Source organism: Gossypium hirsutum, chromosome A11 (assembly GCF_007990345.1).
Source record: "Gossypium hirsutum isolate 1008001.06 chromosome A11, Gossypium_hirsutum_v2.1, whole genome shotgun sequence".
Lineage (NCBI taxonomy): Eukaryota > Viridiplantae > Streptophyta > Magnoliopsida > Malvales > Malvaceae > Gossypium > Gossypium hirsutum.
Genome location: NC_053434.1, coordinates 52747485 through 52760107, shown reverse-complemented (window position 1 = coordinate 52760107; position 12623 = coordinate 52747485).

Here is a 12623-nt window from a genome sequence, read left to right as displayed (position 1 = left end):
ATTGCAAAAATAATAATTTGAGGGACTAAAATGTGAAAGAAATGAAAAATATGGACTTGTATGAATATGGGTAAAATTCAGCCTAACATGGGTATAGTGAAATTTTGTATATTTTGTGTTTTACGCAATAGGGACTAAATTGTAAAAAGTCTAAATAGTAGGGGTAAAATGGTAATTTACCCATTTGTATTTTTGGACTAAATTGACTGAAAATATGTTTGAATGAGCTTAATTTGAATATGTTTAGATCAAGAACCAAAGAAATCGGATTTGGATCGGGGGAAAACAAAAGTTGTCGACTAGCTATCCTGTTTCGTATTACATCGTCCGAGGTAAGTTTATAAGCAAATAGACGTACTTAATTTTAATTAAACGTAACTAATATATTGTAACATCTCGAAATAGGCCCTAGTCAGAATAGTGATTTTGGGACCACAAATCTGACGTTGAAATATTTGTTTTATGATTATTATGAGGTTTAGAATATGAAAATATGCATGTGTTAAAGTTTCATGAAGAACTTCTATTAGTAAGGTGTCCAATTGGAAAATTAAGACCAAATTGAATAAATTGCAAAACTTCGATTCTAGAAGCAATTTGCATGAAATTACTTTAGATTATTAATTATAAGGTCTTAAAGAGAAAATTTCCCCATTTCTATGTTTTTGGACAAAAATAGGCGTGCATGGAAAATTTTGCAAGTTTAGTAAGGAGGGGCATTTTGGTCATTTGGTAATAAAATCAATAAAAAGGGAAAATGAAGGAAAAAATCAGCCATCCTCTCCCTTGTACCACCCAAAATTCTCAAGCCCTCCATAGCTAGGGTTTTCAACATTTTCAACCTCAATAGTAAGTGATTCCTTGTAACATGTTCTCTCCATTTCTACGTATATTTTAAGCTAGGGTTCATGTATGCAAAGTGACCCATGTGTGACATGTTTTTTCTTTGATGTTTTATGGGAGGATATGAAAGTTAGATGTGTGTTAAACATCTTTTCCTAAGTGATTTTCATGAAAAGCCCCTAAAGTGATGTGATAGAAATGTGAAGTAAAGGAAAATATGGGCTAGTATGAGTTTATAATGCATTGACTAGGCTTGGGTAACTAAGGAATTTCATGTATATCATTTTACGAGCCTAGGGATTAAATCGTAAATAATGTGAAAGGTTAGGGAAAAATGGTCATTTTGTCTCGGGTAAAATTTAGGTTCGAAAAGAATAATGTGAGATATTGATAATTCATTTTTATTATTATAGACCCAGAAGAACAAATTCCGAAGGTCGATCAAGGAAAACAAAAGGTTTTGGAATAACCGAAACTCTAAAACTGACACAAATACCAGATAAGTTCGAATAACTTAAGGTAAACCCATAATATAGCTAAATGCATGTTTTATGAATGTGTGATAATTGTATATAATGATGGTATGAAATTCCATGAAATGTGTTAATAATAATAGTGATAAGATGATAAATGTCCCAGTTGAAGTTAAAAGGGAAATTCGACGGATAAACCATGGCTTATGTGATGTGAGATCCTGCATGTGTTGCAGAAAAGAATTTAGCCCAGACGGGTAATCCGTTGATCTCAAAAATAGGAAGGATCTAGCCCGGATGGGTGTTCCTTGAGTGACTGAGCTTCCCGAAGAATATGTGTGCATTAAGGATTTAGCTTGGACGGGTAATCCAATTACGGTATGAATTTCGCCTGGACTGGTAATTCAGATTTGAGCTCAGTGAGGGCGTTTATCACTATAAGGGGTTTAAGCTGGGCTAGGAATCTTGACAACACTCCATGAGTTTATATTACGAAGGATTTAGCCTGGACTAGTAATCCCACCGTAAGATATGAGGTTCACGGGAGTGCGTACTTGAGAATATCACTCTTATGACTTGACGGTAAATGGATAATCCATCGAGATTTCTGAGGTACTGAACGAGATTAACATGAGGTATAAAAATGAAAATGTTGGATGATGAGCTCATCTAAGACAAATTACATATGAATTATTGTGAGACTAACTTGATGTTTGAGTGCATGTTATAGGAGGCTATCCTCTATTTATTGGATTGGTTGTCTAACATGATTGTATGCTAATTAATGGTAAGTTTACTTTCTAGTTATTCAGGCTTACTAAGCATGTAAATGCTTACCCCTCTCTTTTCCCTATCTTACAGAGCTCGAGGACTCATAGAGACTGGAAGACGGTTGGAGTATTGTCAACACTATCTATTTTTCCTATTTTGGTATATAGATACTTTTATTTTGTTACAATGCATGTATAGGTTTGTGGTTACTTGGTGTTATATGTCATTGGTTGGCCAATGTAAAGGCTTAAATGTTAAACTTATTCTTTTTGGTATATGGCCATAAGACATGGCTCATTTCATTGTAGGTTATAACCTACCAACCATGCATGTTTATTTTAGAAATGTTCTTGTGATGATTAAATGTGGTATTTCATAAATAAGCATTCGTAATATGGTCAAAACATTTGGAAATGGTTAGGCCATAATTGGCAATGAATTGTAATAATGAGCCAAGCCTAAATATGTTTCAATGGGATAGAAATCCTTATTATAAAAAGAGGATAATTGAGTATATCTAGGTCATGTTAATTGTATTTGGGGTTCTTATATGTGAGGAAATGATGAGGGTGACCATTGGCTTGAAATTATAGCCTAAAAAGGGTCCACACAGGTAGACACATGGGCGACACATGGGCGTGTACGACACACGGTCAGCCCCATGGGCGTGTGGTACGACCGTGTGTCCCCTGCACCTAAAATTTATTTAGTCAGAATGCATGGTAGTAAAAACACGGGAAGAGACAAGACCGTGTGTCTCAACCCTGTGGAGGGCACGGCCTAGCACACGGGCATGTGTCTTGGCTATGTGCCCCTGAATACATGATGATGTCATAAACATAATGTCCGGGTTTTTAGACATGGGCGACCACACAGGTGTGTCTAGGCCGTGTGAAAGACACGGGCCAAGGACATGGGCGTGTGCTTTGCCGTGTGAAAACCCTTGTAAGTTCGAAATAGAAAATAAATTCAATTAATTCCACACGGATTAGGGACATGGGCGTGTCCCAAAGCACACGGACGTGTGTATTGTCTCCACAAGGGCGTGTGAGGCTTAACCTAGAAAAGTTTCCTAAAATTTTCTTAGGTTCTTAGTTTAGTCTCGGACCATCTTCAAAGTATGTTTTTGGTCTCGCAGGCCCATAATAGGGACACTAAGATATTGTCTGATCAGTTTTAATTTGGAACGAAATTTTATAACCCGTATTTTTTGAAAATGTCCAAGTATGTGCCTGGTAACGCCTCGTACCGGTCTCGGTCTTGGGTACGGGTAAGGGGTGTTACATTTAGTGGTATTAGAGCTACGGTTTAGTCTGTTCTAGGACTACCGTAGGGCGTATTGAGTTTAGGTAACGATGCTATTATACTAATGTTGATAGTGTAACATCTCCTAACTGTTTAATTGTCTTTGGATATAGTGAATATCTTCCAATCAAGCACAAGATGAGTCCTAGGGAGCCGAAAGCCATGCTCCAACTTCCGTACAACGAGCTGTTTCTAGTATTTGTAGAAGGCCTATGTTTGAATGTCGGGAAGAGGCCAAAGCCGCCTTCTTCGACATGATGGATGAGTGGTTTAGAGATTATTTGAAAAATCGCCCCAATATATCGCGACCTCCCCCGCCCCCTAACCGACCTGATGAGGAAGTGCCACTAGGTATGTCACCTGTAAGAATTGGCAAAGCCTCGGTGGATAAGCTTAGGAAGTATGGGGCTGAAGAATTTAGAGCTAAGATTGATGATGATGTTGAACGAGCTGAGTTTTGGCTCGAGAACACTACACGAGTATTAGACGAGTTATCATGTACGCCTGAGGAGTGTTTAAACTATGCTATATCTCTTCTAAAGGATACTGTATACCACTGGTGGAAGACTTTATCTTCAGTGGTGCCAAAGGAAAACATCACTTGGGAATTTTTCCAAACAGAGTTTAAGAAGAAATACATCAGTCAAAGGTTCTTAGAATCGAAGCGAAAGGAGTTCCTGGAACTCAAACAAGGAAATAAGACGGTATTAGAATACGAAAGGGAATTTGTAATATTAAGTCAATATGCGACTGAATGGGTTCAAACAGAGTCAGAAATGTGTAAACGCTTTGAGGAATGTCTGAATGAGGAAATCAAGCTGTTAATTGGGATCCTTGAGATTCGAGAGTTTGCTGTTTTAGCTGATCGGGCCAAGAAGCCCGAGGAACTCAATAAGAAAGGAAGCAAGCAAAGAGAGAAGCTCGGGTTTTGAGCAAGTGGTCCAGTGGTAAGACACTCTCATTTCCCACTAAGAAATCAATGAGCCAACATGAACGCTCCACTTCATCGGTAGGATATTCGGCTAGAGCGAGAAGCTCCAAATGATGTAACCAGAAATCTTCCTCCCCGATGGTGACCAGTGTGGGCGTGTAGATGACCAAAAGCCAAAGTGTAAAAGCTACAATAAATTTCACTTTGGAGAGTACCAAATGAAGAGTGGTGTATGCTATATATGTGGTTCTCTTGACCACTTCCTTAGAGACTGCCTAGAGTGAACCGATAAAGAGGTGGAATTAGCCCCAAAGTCGAGTGCTCCTATTTCATGAGGTAGACCTCTGAGATATCCTGGAAGTGCTAGTGGTAGTCGATTTATGGCCAAAGGCACTACAAAGTCAGAGGCTCGAACCCTGGGAAGAACGTATGCAATACACACTTGAGAGGAAGCCTCTGCTCTTGACGTCATCACGGGTACCTTTTTTCTTTTTAACACTTGTGTTGTTGTCCGAATTGATCCAAGATCAACGCATTCATACATTTGCATGAGATTGGTGTCTAGTATGAATATATCCATTGAACCTATAGAATTTATAATTAGAGTGTCGAACCCATTAGGCAAGTCAGTCCTGGTTGATAAGGTTTGTAAGAATTGTTCTTTGACGATTCAGGGTCATTCTTTTCCAGCTAACCTTATGTTGTTGCCATTTGATGAGTTTGATGTAATACTTGGCATGGATTGGTTAACCCTGCATGATGTAATTGTAAACTGTGGTAGAAGTATATTGAATTGAAGTACCCATATGGTGAGGTTTTATGAGTTGATTCAAGAGAATTGGGCACACCGCCGGTTGTAATTACATCAATGATGTGAGAAAAGGGTAAGAAGCCTACTTTACTTTCGTACTGAACACTAAGGAAATAGAGCTGAAGATTGAGTTCGTACCAATAGTATGTGAATATCCAGACGTGTTCCCAGAGGAATTACCCAGATTACCTTCCGATAGAAAGATAGAGTTTGGTATTGAACTGATGCCAGGAACAACTCCTATCTCTATTACTCCGTATAGGATGGAACCAATCGAGCTGAAAAAGTTAAAAGTACAGTTGCAAGAACTGACAGATAAAGGTTTTGCAAGGCCAAGCTTTTCACCTTGGGGTGCTCCCATACTGTTTGTAAGAAGAAAGATGGGTCAATGAGGTTATGTATAGATTATCGGAAACTAAATAAGGTAACTATCAAAAATAAGTATCCTTTGCCAAGGATGGATGATTTGTTTGACCAGTTGAGGGGAGCCGCTGTATTCTCTAAGATAGACCTGAGATCCGGCTATTAACAGTTGTGAGTTAAGGAATTGGATGTGCCTAAGGCAGCTTTCAGAACGAGGTACGGCCACTATGAATTTCTTGTCATGCCATTTGGGTTGACGAATGCACCAGCCGTATTTATGGGCCTAATGAATAGGATCTTTTGGCCATACTTGGACAAGTTTGTCATTGTGTTCATTGATGACATTTTGATTTATTCCAAGGATGAGACAGAGCATGCGAACCATCTGAAGATTGTGTTGCAGACCTTACGGGAAAAATAATTGTATGCTAAGTTTAGCAAGAGTGAGTTTTGGCTTCAAGAGGTAGGGTTTTGGGTCCTATTGTTTCGGATGATGACATTCGAGTTGATCAAGTAAGATATCTACTATCGTTGAATGGAAACCACCTAAAAATGTAACCAAAGTTAGAAGCTTTTTGGGCTTAGCCGGTTACTACTGAAGATTTGTGAAAGGATTCTCAATGATAGTAACTCCAATCGCGAGGTGCTATAGGAAGACGTTAAGTTTTAATGGTTAGAAAAGTGTCAGTAGAGTTTCAAGAAGTTGAAGACATTATTGACTGAAGCTCCGGTCCTAGTATTACCTGAGTCAGGAAAAGAGTTTGTAGACTATAGCGATGTCTCCTTAAATGGAATGCGTTGTGTGCTTATGCAAAATGGCAAGGTGATAGCTTATGCTTCACGACAGTTGAAGCCACACGAGAAGAATTATCCGACACACGACTTAAAGCTTGCCGCCATTGTTTTTGCCTTGAAAATTTGGAGGCATTATTTATATGGTGAGACTTGTCGTATATTCACAGATCACAAGAGTTTGAAGTATTTGATGACTCAAAAAGAATTGAATCTGAGACAATGAAGATGGTTAGAATTAATTAAGTATTACGAGTTGTAATTAAGGATTACGAGTTGATCATCGGTTACAACTCGGGAAATGCGACTGTGGTCGCCGACGCGCTAAGCAGAAAATGTTTGTTTGCATTGAGGGCCATGAATGTCCGATTGGCATTGCTTGATGTTGGATCGGTCTTGGAAGAGCTAAAAGCTAGGCCGACATTTCTTTAGGAAATTTATGATGCTCAGACTAATGATAGTGACCTGCAAGCTAAAAGAACTCAATGTGAGTCGGGCATCGAATCAAATATTTAGATTGGTTCTGATGGATGTTTAATGTTTAGAGACAGAATATGTGCACCGAGGAACGATGAAATTATTCGGAGAATTTTGCAAGAGGCACATGATAGCCATTTGTCTATTCATCCTGGAAGTACCAAAATGTATAATGATTTGAAAAAAAAATGTACTAGTGGAATGGCATTAAAAGAGACATCTCCGAATTTGTATCAAAATGCTTGATATGTCAACAAGTCAAAGTCAAACATCAAGTACCTTTAGGTTTGTTATAGCCTGTGATGGTCCCGAAATGAAAGTGGGACAGAATTACAATGGACTTCGTGAGAGGATTACCATTGACCCTAAAAACGAAAGATGCTATATGGGTTGTGGTGGATAAGTTGACAAAGTCGGCTCATTTTATCCCGGTAAGGATAGATTATTCACTTGATAAGTTGGCCGACTTATATATATCTAACATTGTGAGATTACACGGGGTATCGCTATCGATTATTTCAGACAGAGACCTGAGATTCACTTCGAGATTCTGGAAGAAGCTACAAGAAGCCTTGGGTACTAGGTTGAGTTTTAGTAGAGCTTTTCACCCGCAAACTGATGGCCAGTCTGTGCGGATGATTCAGATTCTTAAGGATATGTTACGATGTTGCATTCTCGAATTTCAAGGCAGTTGGGAAAAATACCTGTCATTGGTAGAGTTTGCCTACAACAATAGTTTTCAAACGAGTTTGAAGATGGCGACTTATGAGGCCTTGTATGGCAGAAAGTGTCGAACTCCATTGTATTGGATAGAACTCAAAGAGAGTCAGATTCACGGAGTTGATCTGATTAAGGAAACTGAAAAAAAGGTTAAAGTGATACGTGACTACTAAAAAGCGACGTCGGATAGGCAAAAGTCACATGTTGATTTAAAAAGGAAAGAGGTCAAATTTCAAGTTGGAGATATGGTATTTTTGAAAGTATCTCCATGGAAAAAGGTATTGAGATTTGGCTGAAAAGGCAAACTGAGTCCGCGATTTATTGGACTATATGAGATCACTGAAAGAGTTGGACCATTAGCCTATTGTTTGGCATTGCCACCGGAACTGGAAAAGATTCACGATGTGTTCCATGTATCTATGTTATGGCAATATCGATTAGACCCCTCTCATGTGATTTCACTGGTAGAGATTGAAATTAGACTGGACATGACTTATGGTGAAGAACTTTTTAAGATTTTGGCTCGTGAGGTTAAACAGCTGAGAAATAAAGATATGGCTTTAGTGAAATTTTTATGGCATCGACATGGCATGGAAGAGGTTACATGGGAGCCAGAAGAAACCATGAGAAGCTATTATCCGAACCTGTTTACTGGTAAGACTTTTGAGAAAGAAAGTCCCTAAGGGGGAGAAATGTAACATCCCGAAATAGGGCCCAGTCAGAACAGTGATTTCAAGACCACAAATCCGATGTTGAAATATTTTTTATGATTATTATGAGGCCTAGAATATGAAAATATGCATGTGTTAAAGTTTCATGAAGAAATTCTATTAGTAAGGTGTCCAAATGGTAAATAAGGACCAAATTGAATAAATTGCAAAACTTGGATTCTAGAAGCAATTTGCATGAAATAGCTTTAGATTATTAATTATAAAGTCTTAAAGAGCAATTTTCCCAATTTCTTAGTTTTTGGACAAAAATGGGCATGCACGGAAAATTTTGGTAGTAAGGAGGGGCATTTTGGTCATTTGGTAATAAAATCAATAAAAAAGGAAAATAAAGGCAAAAAATCAGCCATCTTCTCTCTTATACCAGTTGAAATTCTCAAGCCCTCCATAGCTAGGGTTTTCAATATTTCCAAGCTTAATAGTAATTGACTCCTAGCCCCGTTTTTACTGTTCTTTGTATTTTTGAGATCCTTGTAACATGTTCTCTCCATTTCTACCTATATTTTAAGCTAGGGTTCATGTATGCAAAGTGACCCATGTGTGACATGTTTGTTCTTTGATGTTTTATTGGAGAATATGAAAGCTAGATGTGTGTTAAACATCTTTTCCTAGGTGATTTTCATGAAAAGCCCCTAAAGGTATGTGATAGAAATGTGAAGTAGAGAAAAATGTGGGCTAGTATGAGTTTATAATGCATTTGGCTAGGTTTGGGTAGCCAAGGAATTTCATGTATATCATTTTACGAGCCTAGGAATTAAATCATAAATAATGTGAAAGGTTAGGGGCAAAACGGTCATTTTGTCCAGGGTGAAATTTAGGCTCGAAAAGAATAATGTGAGATATTGATAATTCATTTTTATTGTTATAGACCCCGAGGAACAAATTTCGGAGGTCAATCGTGGAAAACGAAAGGTTTCAAAATAACCGAAACTCGAAAACCAACACAAATACCAGGTAAGTTTGAATAACTTAAGGTAAACCCATAGTATGGCTAAATGCATGTTTTATGAATGTGTGATAGTTGTATATAATGATGGTATGAAAGTCCATGAAATGTGTTAATAATAATAGTGACAAGATGATAAATGTCCCAGTTGAAGTTAAAAGGGAAATTCAATGGATAAACCATGGCTTACGTGACGTGAGATCCTGCATGTGTTGCAGAAAAGAATTTAGCCCAGACAGGTAATCCGTTGATCTCAAATATAGGAAGGATCTAGCCCGGATGGGTGTTCCTTGAGTGACTGAGCTTCCCGAAGAATATGTGTGCATTAAGGATTTAGCCCAGACGGGTAATCCGATTAGATCCTGAATTTAGCCTAGACTGGTAATTCAGATCCGAGCTCAGTGTGGGTGTTTGCACTATAAGGGGTTTAACTTGGATTGGTAATCATGACAACACTCCATGAGTTTGTATTACAGGGGATTTAGCCTGGACTGGTAATCCCACCGTAAGATGTGAGGTTCGCAGGAGTGCGTACTTGAGGAGATCACTCTTATGACTTGGCGGTAAATGGATAATCCATCGAGACTTCCGAGCTACTCAATGGGATTAACATGAGGTATAAAAATGAAAATGTTGGATGATGAGTTCATCTAAGACAAATTACATGATGAATTATTGTGGGACTAACTTGGTGTTTGAGTGCATGTAATAGGAGGCTATCCTCTATTTATTGGATTGTTTGTCTAACATGGTTGTATGCTAATTAATCAGTAAGTTTACTTACCAGTTATTCGGGCTTACTAAGCATGTAAATGCTTGCCTTTCTCTTTTCCCTGTCTTACAAAGCTCGAGGACTCGTGGAGATTGGAAGATGGTTGAAGTATTCTCAACACTATCTATTTGTCCTATTTTGGTATATAGATACTTCTATTTTGTTACAATGGCATGTATAGGTTTGTAGTTACTTGGTGTTATATGTCATTGGTTTGCCAATGTAAAGGCTTAAATGTTGAACTTATTCTTTTTGGTTTATGGCCTTAAGACATGGCTCATTTCGTTGTAGGTTATGACATACCAACCATGCATGTTTATGTTAGAACTATTCTTGTGATGATTAAATGTGGTATTTCATAAATAAGCATTCGTAATATGGTCAAAACATTTGTAAATGGTTAGGCCATTATTGGCAATGAATTGTAATAATGAGCCAAGCCTAAATATGTTTCAATAGGATAGAAATCCTTATTTTAAAAAGAGGATAATTGAGTATATCTAGGTCATGTTAATTGTATTTGGGGTTCTTATATGTGAAGAAATGATGAGGGTGGCCATTGGATTGAAATTATAGCCTAACAAGGGTCCACACGGGTAGACACACGGGCGTGTGAGGCACACGGTCAGCCCCATGGGCGTGTGGTACGGCTGTGTGTCCCCTGCACCTAAAATTTCTTTAGTTAGAATGCTTGGTAGTAAAAACACGGGAAGAGACACGGCCGTGTGTCTCAACCGTGTGGAGGGCACGGCCTAGCACATGGGCGCTTACCTTGGTCGTGTGCCCCAAAATACATGCTAACGTCATAAACAGAATGTTCGGGTTTTTAGACACTGGAAACCACACAGGTGTGTCTAGGCCGTGTGAAAGACAAGGGCCAGGGACACGAGCGTGTGCTTTTCTGTGTGAAAACCCTTGTAGGTTCGAAATAGAAAATAAATTCAATTAATTCCACACGGGTTAGGGACATGGGCGTGTAAGGCTTAACCTAGAAAATTTTCCCAAAATTTTCTTAGGTTCTCGGTTTAGTCCCGGACCATCCCCAATGTATGTTTTGGGTCTCGCAGGCCCATAATAGGGACACTAAGATGTTTTTTGATTGGTTATAATTTAGAACGAAATTTTATAACCCATATTTTTTGAAAATGTCTGAGTGTGTGTCTAGTAATGCCTCGTACCTGGTCCGAGTCTCGGGTACGGGTAAGGGGTGTTACATATATGCTGAATGAAATATATGAATTTATATTTACAATAGCCAAATGTACAAAAGCTTGGCTATTATACTTCTGAATTTGTTTCAACTGAGTTATGACATCCGAAAGCCCCATATAAACCTTAGTAATAACTAGGATACATATGTCATGACATATGATTCCTATATATGTGTACAAGAAAGACCATGGGATCGATATGTGACTCCGATATATGTGTGCGAGTAAGACCCTGTTCGAGATAGTGGCATCAATATGTGATTACATGTAAGACCACGTCTGGGACGTTGGCATTGTACGATATATGTGTGATGATCCGAGTGTCCTATCCAATTCTGAATGGTTCATCGGGTAATGGTATGTTGTGAATGAATATGTGAAATGAGTTAAATGACCAGGTATGAATTAGCTTATTACCTATTTGAAATAAGGTAAGTAAGTAACTTGATATTTGTTCAAATTATGTGTGATGCAAATGAAGAATATATGTGAATATGGTATGTGTATTCGACCTTGTGAATAAATAATTTGGGTATTATTGGGATGACTCTTAACTATGTGCATACATGATTTGGTATATTCGGCCACATAACTAGAATATGTATATGAAGTTATATTTTGATACATAAGCTTATGTATTTATGTGTATGTGGATTAGGTTTTATAATGACTATTTGGCTTTAGAAGTTGAATAATAATATGTTAAATTAACTATATGAGCATTCGGCCAACGTAGTATTTGTGTATGAAAATGTATTATTTATGAAATTTATAACTTTGAGACTAAATGTGGTAATGAAGACATAATTTGGTTTAATTTAATTGAGTTGATTATATTATTGGGATGTTTACTTGCTTATGACTTACTAAGCTATAAAAGCTTACTCTCTGTGTTGGTTTGACCATGTTTTATAGATTTTGGATCAAGTTACAAGCTTGGGGATTGTCAGCAAAGTTCATCACACTATCTACTACTTCGGTATTTAATAAGTTGAACTTGAATTATGGCATGTATAGGCTGGAACATACTTTTGAAATGTTGGGTTTTGGTTATATATAATATAAGCCATGCAAAATGGCATAACTACCTTGTTTGAAATCGGTTATGTCTGATTATGGTTTGTGTTCATTTTGGTTATAATATTAGTTGGTATGGATGAATGATATTTGTGATATGTGCTTTGTGCATTGAAGTTGATTGGTGAATTGGATGTGGTTCAAATGATTCGGTCATGATATACTTGTAGGTATAAAATTATAATTGTTATATTACTCTTGGCTAAAATGTTTCGGTTGGGACTTGTAATAATAGTAATAGTCTCATTTGGTTGACAAGTATATTCGGTTAAATGATAAGAAGAGATAATGAATATAATTGATTATTAGTTCGACACATATATATTTTTCCTGTAAATTGTGGTAGTTTATAATTTTAAGGGTTGTGTTAATATTTGGTCTTGGAATAAGCTTACTTTGAGAG